At 39.2% G+C, this 23,863-nt stretch overlaps 2 long non-coding RNA genes across 2 annotated transcripts; one reads left to right on the plus strand and one right to left on the minus strand.

The window, feature by feature from the left end:
- Positions 1-10,103: 10,103 nt before the first annotated feature.
- Positions 10,104-13,889, minus strand: LOC127476406 (uncharacterized). The gene is made up of 3 exons (XR_007906597.1): positions 13,656-13,889; positions 11,191-11,287; positions 10,104-10,214 (listed from the first exon to the last, which is right to left on the minus strand). It is a non-coding gene; the product is annotated as an uncharacterized LOC127476406 (long non-coding RNA).
- Positions 13,890-14,284: 395 nt separating this feature from the next.
- Positions 14,285-23,577, plus strand: LOC127476403 (uncharacterized). Its single transcript, XR_007906594.1, has 3 exons — positions 14,285-14,352; positions 22,664-22,780; positions 23,256-23,577. It is a non-coding gene; the product is annotated as an uncharacterized LOC127476403 (long non-coding RNA).
- Positions 23,578-23,863: the final 286 nt, after the last annotated feature.

Consider the following 23,863-nt stretch of genomic DNA (forward strand, 5'->3'; position numbering starts at 1 on the left):
ATAGGGAAAAAGAAAATCCAAAGAAGGAAGTCTCAAAGACTTAGCATAAGGAAATAATCTCTCTAATTATGATGTGCAGTTTCAGAAGGCTCATTCTGCATCCTGAAACCCAGGAGCATTTGCTCAGGGCCAATAAAAGTTAACTCTTCCTGGCTCTACCATGGGTAGAGTGAACATGAAAGCATTTCACTGTCTAGTTATTTTGAAATCTTCTATTCAGTCGCTTGACACATTCTGATTCTCAGCTGTAACAATTTTAAATCCTCAGTGGTTTTACAAACATAAAGGTGGGGGTTTTTTGTGAATATTCACTGCTTGAGACCACCAGGCACTGGGTCCACCTGAACCTAGTCACACTTGCATGACTGCAGTAGATTCAGGGTGCAGCTCGTGCTATGAAATGGCCTGGTTGGCCTGCCTATGTTTGCTTGAAGGGACATTGTTTGGGACCCGATTGCTGGATTATCCCAGTGTCTGTGAGGGATGTTTGCCATTTCACATCATGCTCTGACATCTTGTTATAATCTACCTTACTTCTGCATGTGTTGCAAAGACTTGGTAGTTTTCTTCTCACTTACAGTGTCTGTGTATCAAATCTCTGACTATGGCAAAGAATGTCTGGAACTAAGAACATTCACATCCCTCATTTTGTTTCTGTGAAGCTCAGTTTTCACGGCTGCTTTCCAAAAAGACAATTTGCATATTTCATCCATTGTTTGTAAACAGATTATAAGGCACTCGTTTGTGTGCTAAATCACAGCAAACTGTGCTTTGCGAATTTGATTCGCATCTCCCCTTCATTCTAACCTGGCTTAACTCCATTGATTTCAGTGGAATTACTGCTGATTTATGCTGTGAAAGTGAGGGGAGAATCCAATGAGAAAATTTCCCTTTTGCACATGAGCATGCCAAAAGAAGTCCTGATTTACACTGTGAATCTCTTCTAGTGTAGTGCTGGCTTAATTTCTTTTGAATTACTTCACTGGAATGTTACCGCAGTGAATCAAGACCAAGATTCATATAATTATCTTTTTGTCTTTCTCCTCATTTTTTTTTTTCCTCCATATATATTACCTCACATTAAGACTGAATTTACTGCCTGCTTTGCAGGTGACTTGCACATGACTCTATAAGGAAATGCATTTTTTAAAATCAAAAGATCAGTTCAATGGAAAATGGCTACAACAAATCTTTGTTTCTGGTTATGTCACCCTATCAAAATAACCTGTAATTTTTCTCCAGTCTTTTTACAGTAGTATCTCAGTGTGCACTATAATTACTGAATGCTTTTACTGTAACATAGTTTTGGTAATGATGTGAAAATGCTGCTTTGTCTGTCCTTTTATCTTGAGAAGGATATATATAACACAATAAAGTCAAATATGTGATGACTGCTTACTCGTACATAGCTATATTGAGCCCTAACTAAACAAAACTTAATTTTCAGAAGTCTTTTTCTGGTTTTTGTGCCTTTAGATATCTAATTTGTTGCAAATTAATATACTCACGAATTTAAAAATAAAATGCGATATATATTAGTCCATCTTTTTAAAAACCAAGTAAAATATACGTAAAAATTGATTAATGCCTTGATAAAATGACCCTGAGATTAGCTCAGTTGGTTAGAGCATGGTGTTAATAACACGAAGGTTGTGGATTTGATCCATATGGGCCATTCACTGAAGAGTTGGACTTCATGATCTTTGTGGGTCCCTTCCAACTCAGAATATTCTGTGAAAAATAAATATAAGAAACTGGCAAGAGTAACCAAAAGATTCATGTTATTAATCTTTGGCAGAATGGAGAATTTTCTGCTTGTATGAACAAATGATACAATTCTGTATCATGCTGTTTGCATTTTCTGCAGGCAACTTACAAAAATAATGTTCATGAGGAAAATCTCTGCTATGTACACTTGGCAAATCCACAGGACTTACACACCTAAATTACTGAAGTGCTTTGAAACTATTTGCCATACACCCTATATATAAAGCATAAGATTAAAATCAGCTTGTGGTTGTGTTTCTGCAGCTGACTTAGGTGGAAAGCAGACAATCCCATGTAAAAGATTTCCTCAATTTCTCCTCTCCTAAGAGAATCCTTGTGAAGAGGATAGGAAAATGTTGGTTGAGAAGCAGTAACGATGCATGGTTTCAAAGCACTACAACTGTAGTCACCAGGATGTGGGGCAAAATGTTGCTCCACACATCTACCGCTATCCCGATGTGACTCTTGAGGGACAGTTACCTGGATCCATGATTTAAGCTTTCACAAACTATATCTAGGTCCCTTCTTCCTGTGACAAAGAACTAGCTGAAGCATAAGTTAAAATGATACCTTATTAACTTGGTCATTACTGCACATACCCTAATGATTACAAGAAAATCTGGAAGCAGGGAAAGACTAAGAGTACATTTGCACACAGAAAAAAGAGATGACCTCAATCATTCACAAAAAAACCATCAAGGCATCCATTCCACAGTATGTCAGTGTTAACATTATTACAATGAAAAGTAATTAAGCTAGAGCGATTTGAAAATAACAGCAACAATTCTGCCCGAACTCCGCCTAGTGATTAACTAATGACAATTATTGCCACTTCTTAGTTAAGCTCCACACATCAGAGCTATTGAAAAACAACTTTCTTGCAGCCCACTATAAGGACAACTATTCTAAACCCCCCAAACATGTTTCACAGGAGATGGCAATGTGAACACCTTTAATTTATGTTTTGAATCTATAATTTTATATGCTAAGTAGGGAGAATAAAGATATATTTGAAATGTTAAATGCTTTTAAACATTTCTTAATTTAACATGTCAACAGTATTTTAAATACTACATCACATTTTCAAAGGAGCACTAATGTGGTTTGTTGAGTTACAGCCAACTTTGTACATTAATATTTTCTCTCTCATGCACTCATAAACACATCTGAATTTGAACATGCAAACCATGTTTATACAGAAATGTGGATGGATTGATGGATGAATGGATGGATGGATGGATGGATGGATAGATGGATGGATATCTGGCTCCTTTAGTGGTTTGTATAAATAATATGCTTGTAAAAGGAGTGGAGGAACACAATTAAAATGAAGACTCAGTTGTTCCTTAAGAAAATAAACACTTTCTGGTAGACTTAAAGTATCAGTTGGCACATGCTGTTAACTGTATGTGTCCAATGTCTGGAAAAAAAGTAAAAAAACAACATAAGAAAGGGAAGCAATATCTTAGTAAAATTTGGAAAAGTCTGGGCTGTCTTTTGGTTCATTCCTGGAAGGTGCAGGGCAATGTTGTTCAATTTCTGTCTGCTTCAGGACAGCATCTGTCACATTATAGGACTGGACCATCAGTGTATACAGGGGATAAGCAAGAAGCAGTCCAAGTGAAATGAAATTGGTCTAATGCCAGTTTTGAAATGATTAAAAGGAATGAGCTACAGCGCAAATACAAAATCAAATGGTGGGAGCTGCCATGGGACAACATGGAAAGCTAAAAGGTCAACTTATTTACTCCCTCTTTACAAGTAGAACTAATAGTATAGATACAGAGCAGGCTGTTTGCTTAATATAGGCACTTTCTGTTTGATGTATTTACCAGCAATATCAACTTATGCTGTCCTCTGAAGTGTTCACTGTACCCCTTGTGCTGCCTCTGTTCCAAGACCAGTTGTAATCAATCAGGCTGATAAATGCAAGCATCTTTTCTCACAGCATCTAAGGTTTTACTGAGTATTTTACAAAGGGGAACAAAGGGTGTAGTAATAAATATGAAACAAATGTCACACAGCATAGTAAATAAGCAACGGTACAGTAGGGTATTCATACCACCAACTTCAGTCACCTACTAAGTCAGATGGTGAGGAGTCCCACGCTCTTTATCTAGTTGGTGAGGAGGGAGAACTCTGCTTTAGGGCAATTCAGGGAAACAAAGAAACATCAACTCTATCACTTTTTCTAGATAATTTGATTTGAATATTATGAATGCTTCCTATAAAGCAGTAATAGGTCTACTTCTGCAATGACTGGAACAGGCATCACAGTACCACATCCAGTTGTTTTTCTTCTAAATTGTGGGAGAAATACTTTTGAATTCAGAGAGTTGTTCTAGCTAGACGAGAAAACTGGGAAAAATCTCCCTGCCAATGCTGTGGTGGATTCAAAAAGGCTGAGGAATCACAAGAAATCCTCAAAATGTTTGTGAACAGTATTTCTGTGTGGAAGAGAAGATAGGTCTACAGGAAGGCATTGGTGTTATAAACCAGAGCTTTGTGATAGCCCTAAGAGCCCAGGTTTTATACCACAACACTAAAATATCTCTGCAACTCGGGTCATTAGTTTATACTAAATTGAAATGGAAGGAGCCAATTCCACATTGGACCAGAAGGAGTAATGTTGTGTTGTGCCTGTTACATTCTGTCTCTATCAGACTGGCAGTAACATTCTCACACAATACAAGGGAAGGGAAGGTGCAAGACTTCTGGATTTGGGAAGTAAAAAGGGCAAGACTATAAGAGTACAGGTGTTTCTCTTGAAACATGGCTGAAGGAATTTTCTCCAGCACTCATACTTGAAAGGTCAGCTAAGAGTAGATGTGTAAAAAGAGTGGAGAAATTGTGGAAGGTGTTATGCAGAAAGGAGAGTCTAGTTTGAGGATGCAGTAGAAATTATGTAAGAAACAACTACAGTTCTCATTGTTGATAACTAATATTGGTAACAACCTAGTGTGAATCTATGTGACTGCCTATTTCTGCCAACCCTGCTTTCCATTCAGGCTACAATACTGGCCAGTGTTTTAATGGCACAATCTGGCCCAAGATGGGCATTGATTCAAAACTCAGAAATGAAATGCATGGAAAGGGAAAAAGAAAGCAAAACTCCATGTGAAAGGAAAAAGATCTAAACAACTGATGGTCTTTCTGATCCCTGAATAGATGCCAGTTGTCCTGAGGCGGTGAAGTAGCCAACAGATAATTCTAAACTTTGAAAGGCATCCATATCACCACTCAGTCAGGCAAGGGAAAAAGAAACAGTATATTAAAAAAAAAAAAGGAGGGTAAAAAAAATACCCCAGCTCTGTGTCAACAGCCTTTATAAAAATGTCTCTTAAAATAAAATGGATCTCAGGATGGATTTCCGCTCAGTCTGCCAAAACCACATTTACCCACCAGGTCTGTTCCCCGCTCAGCCCAAGTTTACCAACAATCCTCATGGCTCAAAAAAGCCAAGAGGGATAACTAATGAAATTGCACTTATGTGAACTATGGCTACAAGCATGTGGGGCACACTCCACAGAGGAATAAGTGGGAAATTCATGCAATGTGGGGGAAAGAGGTAAAATCATCCACATTCACAGGGGGAACAAGCAAGCTTTCCAGATCAACTGGCTCCTTCCTGATGAGAGCAGGACACAAGCCAGACATGTCACTCTCGCTTTCTGCCTCTTTTATCTCTCGCCACAACTAGGGACTGCAGAGAGGAGATTGTTCTGGCTGGAAGCGAAGGGACACAGGTGGTACCAGCAGCTGCAAGCTCTTTAGCTCTCATTGGCTCCACTTATTAGAACATGCATTGTATGTTTAATACATTGCTTCTCATTGTGTGGGAGCAAGAGTTGGAGGCTGGTGGTGCTGCACCACGGTCTCTTGTATTGCTGGAGAGGGAAGGCAAGGTGGAGGCTGCTCCTAGTTAGAGATAATTAGAAGCTAGGGCTCCTGAAGAGAATTTGGTAACTCCACAAGAAAACCAGCTGTTCTTGATTACAGTGATATATTAGTCACTCTAAGGTAGCTGTGCCAGTCAGCATTTTGCAAACAACAAATAAATACAGAAATATTTTCAAGGCATAGCACTTTGTGGGGACAAAGTTCAATGTATGGCTTACCTCTGAGATAGTCTGATTTGTTTGTTTATTTGTTTTTAAATTGCTGACTATAAAGAACAAAGGATTTGGGGAGGTCTGAGTCAGGTATCTTCCTTTTATTTGCTTTTTACATCTAGGGATCACCATACTTTTAGTTTTGCCAAACTCACTCTGTTTGTGATAATGCTGTTCACCTATAACACATATGGGGGAGGTTCTACCAGGAACAGTATGATTTGATTCAGTTTCAGTTATCATATGCTCTGATTATTAAATAAAATTTTATGAACAGCTACTGACACCTGTGGGAAACTGCTTTTCATGCTGTTGATTTATGGAAATATTATGTAGAAAATATTGTTTACTCCTTATAATCTTAAAATCCAGTGGATCATGATCTGTTACTTTTTTCAAGGTTTTAAAATAAGAATCTGTGTTACTGATGGTCTAGTACTTCGGAGCATGCAATTATTGAAGTGGGTTTTCAGAGAAAATAATAACAAAATCTGGAAAAAACAGAGAGGAGGGCAGAAATATACAGCACAGGTTTATCAACATAGATTGTTACCTGTAGTGAGTTTCTGCAGCTGGGTTTTGGTAGCAGGGAGGGGGGACTACAGGAGGGCTTCTGTTGGAAGTCTGCTAGAAGCTTCCCCCATCCAGTGGAGCCAATGCCAGCCGGCTGCAGGATGGACTTCCAGCCACTGGCCAAGGCCAAACCAGTCAGGAGTGATAGTAACGCCTCTGTGATACCATATTTAACAACAGAAGGTATTGTGCAGAAAGAATTCCAGCCAGGGAAGAGTGGAGTGAGAATATGGGAACAACAAAGTAGACATCAAGGCCAGTGCAGAAGGAGGGGCAGGAGGTGCTCCAGGCACTGGAGCTGAGGCCCTGCAGCCCGTGGTGCAGACCATGTTGGAGCAGTTGTGCCCCTGCAGCCCATGGGGGACTCTCGGGGAGCAGACACCCACCTGCAACCCATGGAGAATTCCACGCTGGAGCAGGGGGATGCACGAAGGAGGCTGTGACCCCGTGGGAGGCCCAAGATGGAGCAGAGTCCATGGAGCAGCCCATGGGGAGGGAAGCCCACACTGCAGCAGGTTTTTCCTGAACAGGACTCGTGGCCCCTGTGGGGGACCCATGCTGGTACAGCTCATTTGTGAAGCACTGCACTCCATGGAGGAGTGACCCACGGGACAGCAGTTGGAAAGAACTGCTGCCTGAGGGATGGACTCACACCGGAGAGGTCCATCAAGGACCAGCTGTTAACTCATGAATCCTTAGCTGTTTTTTTTCTTTCCTCTGTCCAGTTGCAGAGGGAGACTGAGAGAGCGGTTTTAGTGGCTACCTAGCATCTGACCAGGGGCAACCCACTACAGTTACCACACTAAATTGATACTACTATTTGGTAAGATTTTCTTAGGCAAATGAAATGCAGAAGGTTTTGTGTAACTGGACTTGCATGAAGCATTGATATCACAGGGATGGAAAATTACTGAGGTACAAAGAGAGAATTTGATCAAGAAATTTGAAGTGGGGCAGAATGTGACAACACCTTGTGCTGAACGAATAGGTATTGCAGTTACAGGTCCCTGCAAGGCTTACTCTTAGGACAGGTTTTACTTAGTACTTTCATGATTGACCATATCACATAAAGCAGGAGAGTGCTAATGAAACTTGTTGAGGTTTTCCTAACCTTGGGAAAACTTGTCAAGGCTGAGGAGATATGTAGGATACACACCAGAAAGGCAGTATAGATGGGAGTCTTAATCAGTGGAGGGAGAATACTATGCAGGATATGAGCAGTAGCATGAAGTGCTTGGTCATTCACCCAGGAAGCAACAAAAATTTCAGATGCTTTTAGCTTTTAGCTCCTCACATAGAAATAACAAAGAAGAGAAAGAGTTGGGTGTATAATCAATCAATCACATTGATAGCTAAGACCCATCAGGCTGATCTTGTGGAAAAGGCAAATGCAGGCCCAGGATGTATTGACAGCTGAATATAATCCAGAATTCTCAGTAGAAAATCCATACCTATGTCAAATAGCTGAAAATAATTCTGATCTATAGAAGCATGTTAAGCTTTGCTGGCAAGATGAAATAGCCCCCAAGTTTCTGAAACACTTGAAAACAGGTACTCAAGTACCTGTTAAAATAACGAAGAACAATTTATTTGGCTCATTCTCCAGATAGCCAGATTTTACTTATACTTTTGCTGTTCTGTTAAACCTAAATATAGCCTTAAACAAGTCTTCATTCATGTTGCATAATGACTATGATTTTCCCCAAAACTTCTTTCCCACTGTCTCCCCAAGCTCTTTGTGTGTCTTAACTGGTGGGGGAAACAGCTGGAAAATTGTAAGGAGGAAAGGTACTCACAGATGACAAGAAGAAACTGGTTTTTTCTGTCAGATGAAAATAAATTAGCCAAATGCAGTCAAACTCTTGATGGGGACTGGGAGAGTTTTTGCAATACCACAGCACTTAACTGGCACATAAACAAGACAACACACATCCCATGAGCTTCTTTAGTCTCCCACACCTCCCACTCCCAATAAAATTGCTTCAGGACTATACAGCTTATTTTATTTTTGAATGCAATGTGCAGTTGTGTAATCCACTGTAGCACAGCTAACAGTCCTGAGATCAAATCAATGTCTTTCTCTAGGAGACATTGAGGAAACAGTATTCGAAAACTTACAGTTTACATGAAACAGTCACCACTGTGATCTACTTCTACTGCATTGTTTTATCTTCAGCGAAGTATTTTTCTGGTTCACTAAACTCTGAAGTATATTAAAATGTATGCTGTCAGGTTAGTGTACTTTAAGTCCAGTGGAAACCAAAATAGTCCTATATAAGTTGCACCCCGTTTCTCTGGATCGCTACTAGGTTTTGTTTGTGGGTTTTTGTTTGTTTAGTACTGTTACCATACTGACAAAGAAGATAAAAAATCTCATTTACTAACCAGCTTTTACATTGTGTCTGTTAGCCCTTCCCAAACATGAGACTACAGAAGGAAAAAAAAGGAGGCATGGAATACTTTAACTTCTTACCCAGTGTCAGTGGATCATACAGTCTCTAGAACCAAGCTTTCCATGTGCAGATTAACATTTCCTGAGACATTTAGTCAAGTAATTCTGAACACAGCTTGATTACTAGATGTAATCAAGGCCAGGCTTGCTGTTTTGGACCAGTTTTTTCCAGCCAGAGTAAGCACTGTTATTACCAAGTCTTGCTTTTCCTGGTTTTCATCTTGTTTACAGGCTGGAAAAACAGACATGTCATAAGCAACTCAGGGAAAACTAAGCTAAGTAGAAACTTGTCATGGATTTGGCCTCATTTCACTCACACCCTTTCCCAATATTGCAAATAGACTCCTGAGAGTAAGCATCAATGCCATGCAAATCTAACTGGAAAAGTAATAAACAGAAACCTATTTTGGATGGTTTTCTTGTTGCTTATAACCAAGGAAGCCACATAGAAATTGAATCCATTTCACTGAATCTGTTTACATGTTCAGAAACAGAAAATTAGGAAAAAATAAAAGTAAAATCATGTATTTTCTCATGCCCTTGATATTCATATTTCCTGTCATATATGTCAGTCATTAAAGAAACATTATCTGGTATCTGTCTGCAACTTCTGAGCATTTCCCTGTGTCCTATTCCTGTGCTATTTTATTCCTATGGAAGATAAAAAATTAACAGTCTGTAGATCAAGTAATTATAATCGTGAGGCCACAGGTTGATAGGGCCTATGGAGAAATGTCTACCTTTAAAAATGTAAGTATAATTACTACATTATGCCTTGGAATAAATGGGAGAGAGGGGGAGCTGTGGACTTCTGTCATGGCTGTTGAATCAAAATGAGGAGGAAAGGAAAAATCACTGGTTAGGGCAGAAATTAGGCAAAAAGACAGGTTTATAATAACTACGGGCCAGATCCTTAAACAGTTTTTATTCATTACCTATCTCCTTTAATATTACTGCTAGTGTTTCTGTTTTGCAGAGTTCTGCAAGATGTGCCAGGCTAACTGATTTTGCATCTCCAAGTCATTCCCAGTTAAGAAGAACATTATCTGTGCTGCTAGTGTAATAGTGCAGTTGCTTGCTAGTGTAATAGTGCAGATATGAACAAGTTAGCACTGAGAGGAAAGCTTGTCTCTCCCACCCCCTTGCTCCACAGCTGGCTGGAACCACTCCAGGTCTGAGAAAGAGGCTTACATTTGATCCCCAAAAGTCCAGTGTGTAAAGATAGAATAGCTGACCATCTCTTCTCTGTAGATGTAGTTGTCCATTCTAACTTTCCTTATGCATATGAAGCCCTAATTCTTCTGTTTTCTCTAGGAAGGAATAGAGGATATTTTGCATGAAGGTAGTCTTTTGGGAAATCAACACTTCTTTTGTTCTCCACCTGGGGGGTGGCTTCCTTGAATGTTACTTAATCCCAATACATGACTGTGTTAGGGGTATATATGTCCCTAAATACCCTTAATATTTACATATAAATATGTAAAATGTGTATAAAGGTTTCCTCGCTATAGATGCTATTGCAGTTGGGAACTTGCTAAAACACAGTTGACAATTTCTTGCCATATTTTCAGGCTTCAAATGAACCTTTGGAAACCTGCACCTTTGCAAAGGTATCCTCACTTGAAAATGACACCTTTGACATCTCCAGCCTTGGCTACCTGCTCAGAAGCAAGGAAGACCAAGCAGACTGGGGAAAAGAGAGCCAGTGGAGCAAATGAAGAAAAGGGTAAATCTGGAATAAATGCCCATAGACATGAATGCAACTTGAGCTTCTCCTAAATCATGGCAGGAGGATGGTTATCCTATGGGTTATAAGTATAAAAATACCATAATTTGGGAAATACAGTGATGCTAGCTAGTGGAAGTAGGGAAGAGAATTTACATAATGTCATACTAGAAACACTTTCTGCTGCTGTTAATTTACTTCTTTCCCTTTCTTCTGATTTGTTGGGCAACTATAGACAAGGCTTGTAACATACCATGGCCTCTGTTTACTCATTAGTGAAGTGGGCATAGTAATGTTACCTACCTCAGAGGTTAAAGATTGAAGCTTAATTAATGCTTTCTTCTATAATCTCTGCTGAAAGATAGTACAATATTGCAATACTCTTACTGTATTATTACAGTTTTTTATTTTTATTATATCTTTCTCATCTTTAGACTTTGTTCTCATTATGGTCTCTTAGTATTTATTTCACAAAAGCAGCTTGAGAACTCTTTCAAAATGGGAGAAGAGAAAGACATGTAGTAATAGAGAGGAAATAGCGTTACAGTAGAAACACTCACCTGACGTGAATTCCAGCCAGATATGGACCCTTTCAAGGTGGAACTTATGTGGGATGTACATAGCCTCTAGAGATGAAGAAGGATTTATCTCACTGTGCTGCCTGTTTGTGCAATCAGAAGATCACAGAGTGTGCCATAAATTAAAATCTCAACTTTGTCTTGGATGTAAATGCTCAAACGTAAGTTTGTCTTTGGATACTCCCAAAAATCCCAAGCCACTGATGTTCCCAGTCAGTATTTTGAGATCTGCACTCATTTTTGTCTTCATTACTTGGAACAGAGTGCAGAGCAACAAAGAAATTTATGAAACATTTGCAGGAGAAAACAAAGGATGTAGTAAGTGGTTGGACTTTGTGACTGGATGAAATTTTGGATCAGTTTGAGTCTAAGGGACAAATACTGGGCATTTCTTTTAAAATCCGAAAAAGGGAATGGGCTTCATGCCATATGATCATTTTCTTTCCCGATGGGACTGGAGGCCTACCATGCCAGATCAACTAAATTGGGCTTGACCAAGCATCTCATTGCCAGAAGCCCTGTTCCTAGCAGCATTGCACACATTTGCTTCTGCCCTTAGGGGAAAAGGTCCATTGCTCCAGCAGGCGTGGAACTATGGGCTGAGTGTGCTGAATGCTGCTGGAAGCTAGAGAGAGAGTTACCTACTGCAACTGTGTTTGTGGAGAAAAGTGTCCGAAAGTCTCATTATTCACCCCACAGCTCTGCTTGAGCAGAGGAGTGCTCTGGCCTGCCTGGCACCTTCAGGACAGCAGACTGTAAGACAGGGAAAGTTTGCAATCAGAAGGATCCATTACAAAAAGAGAAAGTGATATGGGAAGTGAAATCCTTGTTCTATTTGGATTAATAAAATTAAATAATTGCTTAAAACCAAGATTATTGTTCTATTACTAGTATTAATATTTATATATTCTAGAAGGTAACTCTGTCTTAGAAATCAGATAACTTGGATTGGACTGGAAGATTTTGCTCATTAATAAGTGTGAAAGAAATTCAGCTCCCAGATTTTGGACAATATTCTGTCACCAGCAGGAGCAACTTAAATTAAACAGGTGTCTCTTTTTCTGGACCTTTGATTTCTGGAATATTTTTGAAAACTCTTCCTGGCTACTGATGACGTGTGAGTCAAAATTATAGTATGATTTTTCAGTCCTCAATTGAATTTGCATTGTACAAACACCTTCCTTTGAACTGTGAATTGTGTAAATTTCATGTGAAAGTAACTGAGAGGGAATAAACAGAGAACCCCAAGTGTAATTTTTTCCAGACACTTCTCAGAACATAAATTATCTTAGATAAAGCAATAAAGCCCCCTTACTCTTCCACAGTTAACCTAGTATTTGATTTCTGGTAATTATTTCATGGCTAAGGCCCCGATCTGAGACATAGGAGATCTATGTCAAATTTCTGGCCCTGCCACAGACTCCTGTGTAACCTGGGGCAAACCAATTAATACTTCTGTGATTTCTTTCCCTGACTGTAAAATGAAGATGGTTCTGCCTTTGCCTGTCTACAGAAGTGCATTGCCAAGTACCTTTTTCAGCAGCAAAGTAAAATTTTGGAAGGAAGATTACTTCCTTATTCCTTCTGCTCATCTTCCAGCCCTTTAGCTGTGCTAGTATGTGTTTGCAGGACCCGGGGTGTGGTGGGCTGGGAGGGGGGAAAAAGACATGGGTATTTAACCTGGATCAGATCACTAAATTGAGGGATACTGAACTGAAGGGTGTGTGCTGGGCTCCTGGGGTGAAGAAAGAATGCTTCATCTCAACATCTTTACTGAGGAAAAGGTTGAATGGAATGGTACCCCACTTTCTAGTTGCACATCAGTCCCACCAGCACAGTTGTTGTTTATATCACAGTAGCTAGACAACCAAATTGCTACTGGAGTCAAATTGTGACAGACTCTAGAAATGAAAGCATTTGTTAAATGACTATTGTCCTGAACAGCTACTTTAGAATTGGAGATGTTGATCAAAGAAAATATCTCTGTTTTCCAATTGAGACAGTGAATACAGTCTAATGAAGTAATTTGTTGACAGTTGAAACTGCATCAATGCTAAGAACTTAAATCAGTTCCCTGAAATCCCTGCTTAGTGTTTTTCTCAGAGGACTTTCTTTCCTCCCCACCAGCTTGAAGATTGTGCACATAAATTAAATGAATTCAAACTGTACCTTTAGTGGAATTAGTGGGTATTTCTGCCAGGAAAATATTCATCTCTAGGGTATATGTTTTGGACAGGACCTCATAGTATCACACAAGTGCAAATAGTAATGACACCAGTCCAAATATATGAGGTTATCAGTCAAAGGGAATAAATTTCCCTGATCGATAAAACACAGGCATTCCCATTCTGCAGGCCAACACTGCAGCTTCCAAAAGAGGGCAATAGCCAGAGGTGTAAGTTTATGGGTAGAAATTTGTGGATTAAGCAGTCAACAGCACCCCCAACTCTAGGGCCCTGTGCTCCAAACCATGTGCCTCTCCCAACATCCCTTCATCCACCAGTCCCTCTTGCTGCCCTGCTTGAGGAAGCTCTATAGATTCTACAGTGGCAGCGATGTCACAACTTCCTCTGGCCTCCCCTTGGTGCTCAAGGCTCCACATTGGTCCAGATAGCAGCTGTAAGATCTTGCAGGTGTGACGGGACCTGCCCTTATCCCCCCTGAGTGTGTCCATACGTTTTCAAAGGTGAGCTGGCAGAGCCCTCTGCGCCAAGCAGCTGGGGATCCAAGGAGTGGGCAGTGGGCACCCCCTCTCAGACAGGCACATGAAGTGCATGGCTTTGCCTGTCATCATTTGTAACTGAAAAAATAACTTTGTCAGTTGATTGCCAACGTAATTACAGAGAGAGTGCATGGCACCTTCTGCCTCAGTGAAACTCTCTAACCTACTTGCAGCATTATTTGTATCTGTGTATGGTTGTTCGCTGTCTGCTGGCACAATTATCTCGCTTTAATTTAGGACACTAATGATATTATAAGATAGTTTGATGACAGTGTAATTTCTTTTTATGTTTGTTGTTACTGGATGTATCAGTTGGTTCTGATACCATAAAACACAACATCTCATGTCTTCCCGGGGAGGAGAAAGGAGGAAAAGAGGGCAGTAGCAGGGAGGCAAGTAGAGGAGGAGGGAGAGGAAGAAGGGTAAGTCATTCAGCGCTTGCCTGATATGCTATTTGAAGTGAATGATAATTTCTTAGTACAGCAAAGCTGGCAGCAGTGCTTTTGCTATCAGGGTTTTTACCATGGTTCTCTGCTTATCTCTCAGCATGACCACTGAAATCTGTGAGATCACACTACGAGCCATGGTATCCTGTCAGGTTTGAAATTATTTCCGACAGGCTACAAAAACAATTGGGCCCTCACTTTGCCTGCTTTTACAGTATTTGAAGTCTAATTTATAAGATAGATCATTCGCCTCACTGGTTCTGTCCTTGATACTTCAAGCAGTGGCTGGTGTTGGTGACTTTTGTTTTGTGATTCTTGCATCTTCTATGGATTTTTTCATTTGATTTGTTTAGTTTTTTTGTTTTCCAGCTCATATCCCTATTTGATAGGCACAACTTCTTTATCCAAATGCATTATTTCCCTGCAAGTAGCTGCTTCACTGTTCATATCAGCTTTGACCTTCACAATACATCACCGCCTGCCTGAGCTTAGATGTATTTAATACTCTCTGGAAAGCTCTTCAGTTAGATTTTAATAGTATTTGTTCTACCTTTGTGCATGAAATAAGAGAAAGCTTGTTTTCCCCTTAGACCACAGGGCAACACACAATTGCTGATAGAGACTGTTAAAACATTAGACAGTAGTCATTTAAAGCTACAGAGTTGCTGAGGTCTGTTAGACCTGTCTAGTTTTAAGCCCACTCTTGGTTATGTAAAATTTTCTATTAAGTTGAAATTATGCTTCATTTATAGAGAAATACATAAGGAGATTGGTTTTAAATATACTAAATGGGCTACTCTGTTCCCACTAAAATGCCTTTGAAAATCTTACCTCCAACTGTGGGATGCGGTGTAAGAATTAGATATTCTTTGTGATCCTTCTCTCTCTAGCATATGATGCTTTCAGTAAAATATGAAGCATTAAAACTCGCACCCCATCCATATTCCTTTTTGAATTGAAAATGAGTTATATTTTTATGACCACTGAAACATACCTGCACTTAAAAAATGTTCTTACTACAGTGTGCATTATTGTTTTCCTGGTGACATTATGAACATTTGGCATGTGAGATAGTTGGGGCCTGACACTCAGGTTGGTAAAACAATTTTGTTCCTCTTCATACCTTTATTCCTGTACTTTCTAAATTTCTGGGGGACTATTGAAAATCTCCAGGGTTGAATTCTTCATACTTTACATCATTTTAATATTCTGCATTCGTGGCATCATATTGGCTTCTGATCCTGCAGCATAGAACCCCAGATTTAAATGAAACATCCCAGAAGATTTCATGCAGCTCTCAGTATGTGGAAAGCTCAGTGGAAAGAGCACTGTGGTCAAACTCAGAAGATGGAAGTTTCATCCTTCTTCCTATGTTTGTTTTGTGGCTTTCTGCGTCAAAGGACTCGGCTTTACAAAGTGCCTTGTTATGTTTGAAGGATTACTGTTATAGCCTGATACTGTTCTAGAGTTTCTGTTTCACCATCCATTAAATGCTAGGTCTATGTTACCTAGCATTTTAGTGAAGTGCATGGACAAGCTTTTTGATGAAAAGCATCACATAACATGTAGCTACTATTAAATGCTGGCCAGATCATCGTGTACTTCATACAGTTCTTAGGCTGGCTCTAAAATCAATGAGAAAACACAAGAGCTTGAATTTCTTCTGTGCTAAAGAACTTTCCTTCTATGCTAAAGAACACGGACATAGTTTTTAGTGCTTAATGGGAGAAAACCCAAATCATAGAAGATGCCATGAAGATGCTGTTGCTTGTTATCTATGGAAATACAATGCAGATATGTCACAGCAAGACCATTCCTCTCAATGGCAAAATTTTTCAGCACAAGAGATGTGAAATTTTCCTTTCCACACTTCTCTGTCTGTGATCTCTCTGACTGGTTCCAAGGTGACAGACGACTGGGTGGCAGATTGTGTGATGGATAGCTTGATTATTTTAACAATTAAATATGTAATGAAGAGCTGGAAAGGTTCCATGTAAGTCTCATTTTCACCCTGGTTAAATATGGTGTGCATAATTAATTTTCAAATATGAAAGGGCTCAAGCAAGAAAAGAAATGAAAGAAAGTTGAAGACATAGTGAATATTTTATTAAACGTCACTCATTCAAAACTCATTAATATACATAGTCCAGGAGTAACCATCTCCTATAAAGTTAAATGCAGTAGTGCTTATTTTCTGGGCAGATTATCTGGTTTGTTGTTGAGAGTAATTGTTTAATATCATCTGTGGACCAAACCCAAGCTCATGTGCCTCTCAGGCCATCAGAAGGTGAAAAGTCATGGCTTTCTGTGTGGAGGTCAAAGGTAGCACAAATTTGAAAGAAAGGAGACTTTGTCCTCTGGGTCAATACACAAGTTCCTTTAAAGTCACTAACGACGAGAGATGAGTGAATAGTCTTGTGTTCCCATGTTGGGAGGGTACTTGTGTGCATCTGAAGTTTGGGAATCCCAGCATTGGCTTTTCCTTATTTAAGAACACCATTTCCTGTGCTCATTCTTCAGGATCTAGAGACAGTGATTTCCCAATTTGTTTTCTGAGACCATAGTTCACACAGCCACCAGTCAGAGGAGAGGAAAATGGCACAGTGCTCTGTCACAGCTTTGGACTTAACAGGGCTGATGAAAACTTGGACATTCATCTTGAAAGAAACTCCATTACTTCAAAATTTATGTGTTTTAAATTGCAATATTTAAAATGTCTCTACTATTTTTTCTGGATTTTTTTTTTTAATTGTGAAAGTGTTTTTAATAATAATCAACTAAATATTCTATTTGAATTCGTTGGATCAAATCTACATATCTGTTTTGGATCCTGTTTGATATTCCTCTGAGCTGTTGAATGGTTGTGGTCCTTGTTTTTTCCCAAAGGAACTAGACTACTTTGTCAGACCAAATCCTCCAGATATTCAGATTCAAATATGACCTAATAGGAATTGTATCTCTCCACATCATAAAATCAGGACTTTAAAAACTGTTTTAGTTTCAAAAAATTAGCAGGGAAATCATGGCCAGTTCTATAAATTAACTGGTGAGCAATATGATTCATAGCTAGTGAATGCTTTGAAGATGCAAAGTGTTATGTAAATGCCAAGAAATAATAATTATTATAATTAGAATATTACTAACAATGGAAGGAGAGAAGATTAAACAATGGGCTTCATTATGAAATCCTTTCGAATGAACTAAGGCTGAGGACATTCATTAAATTCAGTGCCATTCCTCTGCAAAAGAAACATCCATGCTCCTGCATGCTGCTTTCAGATCCTAGTGCACATCCTTACTCTTTCAGCATGAATCAGATATGAGCAAGAAACCCAGCATAAGGAGGAAAACAAGCGTAGTAACAGAGGCACTATTATATTCTTGCTGCCAAGAAGAGACTGCTTTTATTCTCAATTACCCAATCATGGCTGGCCTCCAAATTTCTAGATATGTAATCCAAGAGAATTTGAGCTTCTCAGCGAAGCTGGAAGCAACATCCTGGTCCATCTGAAAAGTTAAAGTATAACTCTTGTTAATTTTCCTTTTGTTATTTCTTCTCACCTCACACTGTGGACATCAACTTCAGTTTTTCAAGAATGTCTTTCTTCTTTGTTTTTCTGAATATTCGATCTTTTAAGAGGCATCACTGGCTGCTAGGATTATTATTTACTAATTTTATTTGCTGTAGTCCCCAGAAGCTCTAAGCAAGCTCAGAACACCACTGTGCTATGTGATGGTCAGCTTTTATTTAGCATCTTGCCAAAACCCAGAATAACTATAAATTATCTTCCAAATTTCAGGAAGACTGATCTTTATCACCTTGCTAAAATAAGGTTTCAATTTCAAATAAGAAGAAGCAGTAATATCTCATTCCTTTGCAATCACTGTCAGCCTACCAATTATGGACTCCCTTACTTTGACAGCTAACCACAGTGCTACAAAGTTCCTGATTGCAATAGGGTTTCCTCTACATCTCTGGACACAGCTGCCAAAAGGCAAACTCCACTAAAAAGTGTGTCCTGAAAACTATTTCACTGACTCCCACTAGTCCTAGTTTATCCCCAAATGTGCTGCTGTAGAAGATAGAAAATGGAAGAGTGAAGAGGGCAGCTTAAAAAGCTGTTCCATTTTGTGTAGACAACTGTGGCTGCATGAAATATTGCCCCTGTGGTAGTCAAAGGCAGCCTCAATGTTGACTTCAACGGGCTATGATTTCGCCACACATGCTTATTGTGTCATATAGCCCAGACACTCATTGTCTGTGGCTGATGGACAGAGATCCAGGCTGGGTGTGGTGAGCCCAAAGGACACAAAACTGGAACACAGTGTGTCCAATGGCTGGCTGGACTTATAGCGCTTTCTTCAGTAAGTGTGCTTTTAGTTTATGTCAATCTGTGGCTCCATGCATCTGAAGAGGAAAGCATTCTGAGGTTGGGGCTCCTTTGAATCTCTTTGTATGATAATTTCTCTAGCATTTGTGTGACTGGTCAAGCTCCCTTCTTGTTTCTTCTCTGTGCTCACTGGCTTTTTTCTGCTCCTACTAAGTCGATGGTGAAGCTGCTGTTGACTGCACAGACTGCTCAGGCAAACTCTGATCCTCTAGATGAGCATCGTATGTTAGAAATTTTGGTTAATTTCCATCAAATTGTGTTATATAACAAATAGTAGTGTCAATAATTTCTGCTAAGACATCTGAGTTGTCATGTTATATCTCTGCATATTATTGAATCAGATCTAATGATCAAAGAACTTGTTGGTCCTTCACATAATTTTGTAGTATTTCTGATGGACTTCTCTGTAAAAGATATCTTATTTTTGGCATAGAGCAAATTTTACCTAAAAATGTGGGTTTAGTAGTTGGTACATTGGTCTTCTATAAAGGAAAAAAGTCTTCAAATGCATTCTTTGTTGTCACTTGCCTTTGATTTCCATTTACCATTTCTTCAATTCAGGAAAGCTTTCTTTAGAATATCTTAACACATGCTAAACTCCCAGAGTCAATTGCCCAAAAACACTTCTCTACTTTTCTATGATTCTGTGGACAGAATCTGGGTGTAGTCACCAAATCCAGTTTGCTGTCCTAGAGCTATGTGGAATTTGTTGCAAAGAAAATCTTAATGTTGCCAGGAGATAAAACAATCTGTAAAAAAGAGCTAACTTCTCAAGTGAAACAGTGCCAATTTTGAAGCAGCACCATGTGCTGCCAATATCAGCAAGACATTGTGCAGTCACTGTCTGTTGATAAAATGGAGACCAGTGATTCCCTCAATCAAGGTCACAGATGATAAAGTGCCAAAGGCCCAGCAGCAGGGACAGAAGGCCTAAACATCAGATCAGCTTTTGTGTCTTTCAATAGAAAAATAATTTCAATATTTAACTTCCTTTTCTGCCTGAGCCTTCGAGGTCCACAGAGGGTAAGAAGTCACTCAAGTTGTCGTCTGCATCAGTTTTAAGTCATTCTAAGAGATGCAAATGGCTTCCTAATAGGGACTCCTCCTGAGCTTTGTTAGCATTTTCCAGAATAATAATAAGAGCTTTTTAAAGCTTTCCCCTTCACAAAGGGGCTAACATCTTCTGTTCTCTTAGTCAAGAGACTTTTGAAAGAATATGTGGTACCATACCTTTGGAACATTAAAATGAAAGAGATAATCACTTATTTTGCAGGGATTTTGAAACCAAGATATCGCACATTAAAAAGAGCATCTTGAAGAGATTTGCTGTTGTGAGGTTATTACAAAATATCATTTTTACAGACCTCAGCTCATGTCAGGAGCAGTTTCTTTACAATTATTGATCTATTTGAACAATACTTCTGGTTTGATTGATGGTTTGTTGTCATTATTTTAGAAATATTCACATCGTGTCCAGTCCTGACTGGATGCTCCTTTAGAATTCAGTTAGTATTTTTTCACTAAATATTCATTTTAGGACTGTGTCAGATAACAAGAGGCAAAGGTATGTGCCAAGGAAAGAGATATAACTAGCAATATACTAATGATATATCTCTTCTGGATTGCATTTAAATAACTGTTTATTCATAATGACAAAATCCCAACCGTCTACTGCTTACAATTCTTAAATGAAACTGGTAGTGGAGGAATACGGTCTAGTTAGCAAGACTGTCCTTATATGATGCAATAATATAAACATTCCAATAAAGACTTCATTTTCCATCCGGATTTATACTAATCATAATAGACCTCTTCCAACTACATCCCAAAGACAAGATGTTTTGCCCAGTATATGGTGGAGCAAAGTTAGGCTGGCCAAAACCTCAACAATTCTATTTAATGGCAAATTTGGAGGTTTCAAGAGTGAAAGCAAAACCTCCAGTAATTATTTACACACATAAGCAATGACTCTATAGTTGTCTCCCCCTTACCAACTAGGACTCTCACCTAAGATGTGAGAAATAGAAGTTTGAAGTGTTGAAAAAAAAAAGAGAAAACAGGTGCAAAAGTATCACAAAGGAACAGACAATAGTGTCTCTTCCTATCCTATCTATCGTTCTGAGATTTGTAGTATGTGATGGCTTCTGAATGCATTCTGGTCCCATACTGTCATTATGAGCCTGAAGGTTAGTTTTCAATAACTTCATTCAGAATTCAATCTGTATAGATTCTAAGATCTAAGCAAAAATATCTGGCTTCAAGATCTGGATCTGTGATGGTATTTTACTGATGTTTCAATTAAGTTAGTATTTTCTGGTTAAAAATTCAATCTGCAGGGCTTGAGGGCACATCTTGGTGGCACCTTAGAGCATACTTTGCGATCTGTAGTCTGCAGATTTACTGTAATCAGTGAGTCATATTTTTAAACAATCCTGATCGTGTGCATCCTTGGAGATTCAAAGAAATTCTGAGAGTTGCTGGTGAATTTATGAATTACTAACTTTAAAACTTAAGTGCTACTAAATTTTTGTGCTTTTATAACATCAGGGAAAACCAGACTTTTTGACATAGTCTTATAAAAAATGAGTCTTCTAACTAGAAGTTTTCTTCTATCACCTTATCCACTATTCCTATTTTGCACTATGTAGGTTAAAAGTACTTTGGCATAGGGATTGTGTTTCCTCTGATCTCTATAAAATGCTCAACACAATCTAATCCTCATTAGAGCCTAATGCCATAACTGACATCAACTGTGTGCATACAGATTTCTTGCATGAATGAAAACTGACAATTGAATATCCTGATCCCCCAGTAAGTTGTACATATATAGAAAGAGAAATACAGATATATGATTAAACATGTACATCTTTGCATATGCTTGCATGCTGGAGATTTTCTGTATATATTTTAAGAAACAGTTATGCAAAAAGAAATGTAGCTTCATTTGTTTGTCTCTGGTGGAGAAACATGCTGAGAATTTATAGAGGGTAAGGCAGGAGCCTGGGTATCTTGCCTAGTTTAGAAGAGGAGATAAAAGTTTCAAAATACACTATTGGCTCTGGGATACTGAAAAGCCTGCTGCAAGTTAGAGGAAGAAAGAGGTTAGTAGAACATGTCTATTTTCATCCTGTCAAAAGGTTCCTTCTGGCTACCTACAATGCAGACATAACTGACTCTGGAGGAGGGCATCTTTCCATCTCGCTGGGGATACCAGATGTAAAATACAGTTTGCTTGCTCAGCACCATTGCCCCAAAGACTGAGAGAACAGAGGAGTGGGGGAAGGTGAAGGAGAGAAGTCTGGCTAAGGAGAATCGGGGGGGGGGCAAAAAATTAATTGAATCAAATAGTGAACCAGCTGTCTTCACAGCAACTCTGCTTCTGATGACCCTGGTAGAGCTGCAGTGGATGCTGCAGTGCTCTACAAAATACTCCCTCATTTCAGTTTTAAAAGGCTTCATTGCACCTTATCACATCAAAGCAAAGCATCTGCATGTTTCAGTTGTGGGGCATCATGTGTCTGGCTCCCCTCTGGCTCTCACTAATCCCCTGGATTATCGCAGCTCTCTAAAGCAGCTCTTAAAAACCCTGTGAAAATAGTACTCCAAGTGGGTGTGTGAAAAGCAGGGACTGAAGCAGTAAGGCTGCCTGTGCCTATGGAATTCGTATAATCACAGCCTATGATACCCCAAAAAGGTGTTGAAAAGTCTGCTTTTGCACTAGCTGATCCCAGACAATACTGGCTCTCAGCGAGACAAAACAAAATTGAGTCTGGTTCGTTCATTTACTGGACCACATCTGAACCACTGCTATGAGTTATAGCTCATGCTGAGCACACCTATACATTGCTTCTGAATGACCTTCCATCATTCAGGTTTTTTTACTCTCTTTTCCAAAGTCACTATCTGCAAATCAGGGAGTTCTTCAAGGTGATGATGCACAGGCTACAGAGAGGGAAGCCTTTGCTATGGAGGTGGCACCTGATTCTCATAGGACTGCTATCCCAGCAGTTCAGGTATGAAAAACAGAGGGCTGCAGCCTGTACTATCAGTCCAGCACCCCTCATAATCCTCAAATCAACTTCAGAGAAAAGAAGGCAAGCAATGAACACAAAAGGCAAAGCTTTCCCTAAGTAAAGGAGGTGAAAAGTTTATTCAGACAGTATGGCTCTTCCTATCTTAGATCTAGTGGCTGGTCATTCCCAAAGGACAGTATAATAATCCCCATGCAAGTCATGGTATTGAGAACTAAATGATAGTAAACCCTAAAATCTTCAGTAGTCCATGAGATTTTTTTCTTTTCTCTCATTAAAAAATAAAAAAAAGATTATGCATGTCTGACATTGACACAAAGTCTGGAGAACTGACCCATAAAGTAATTAGAAGAGGAATTCACCCTCTGCTCTGCCCCCCTTCCCCAACCTTTCCCATCTCAAAGCCAGATCAGATGAAAGGCAAGCTCTGTTTACTTCCTGATCTGTCTAATTTCAGTAACGAGGACCATCCCGACTTCATCTTCCTGCAGCTGCTAGAAGTGAAACTCAAGAGGCTGCCGCAGGCACTGCAGCACCTTCTCAGAACTGCTTGACCTTAATGGATTAGCGTTTCCCTGAGCAGGTGGCAATTTAAAAAGAGGAGACAAACTTTTACACTTAGGAGACCTCTGGTGAATGGCATCAAATTTCAGAATGTTGAAACAGAGCAAAGAAACTTACGATGCCTTCCCACCTTAACCCTGTGCCACCTTAACCCCCTTGCTATGCACATAAGTTACAGCTTTCCAGTTAGGATCCTAAGTCCATTTATTAAGGAATCAAAGTAAAAATGGCCTTATATTCTTAACATGTCGTACCCTCACAAATCCTGTTTAATTAAAGGAGAGCGATGGGTGCTTTGATTTCAGTCTGCTTAAGTCTGAGTGTCTGAATAGGGTGTTAGGAGTATTATTTTGGGTTCTTCATTTTGCAAGTATGTGCCACAGTAAATACATCATAGTAAAAGCAATAATAGTATCTTTTTTTTTTTTGAGGATGTAATTCTACCAAATGATTCACAGTTTAAACTGACAGCACCAAATGCATTGTACTATGTGTTTTCAG

This window comes from Manacus candei, unplaced genomic scaffold (genome assembly GCF_025592945.1).
Source record: "Manacus candei isolate 608988 ecotype Guabito, Panama unplaced genomic scaffold, ASM2559294v1 h1tg000049l, whole genome shotgun sequence".
NCBI classification, from domain to species: domain Eukaryota; kingdom Metazoa; phylum Chordata; class Aves; order Passeriformes; family Pipridae; genus Manacus; species Manacus candei.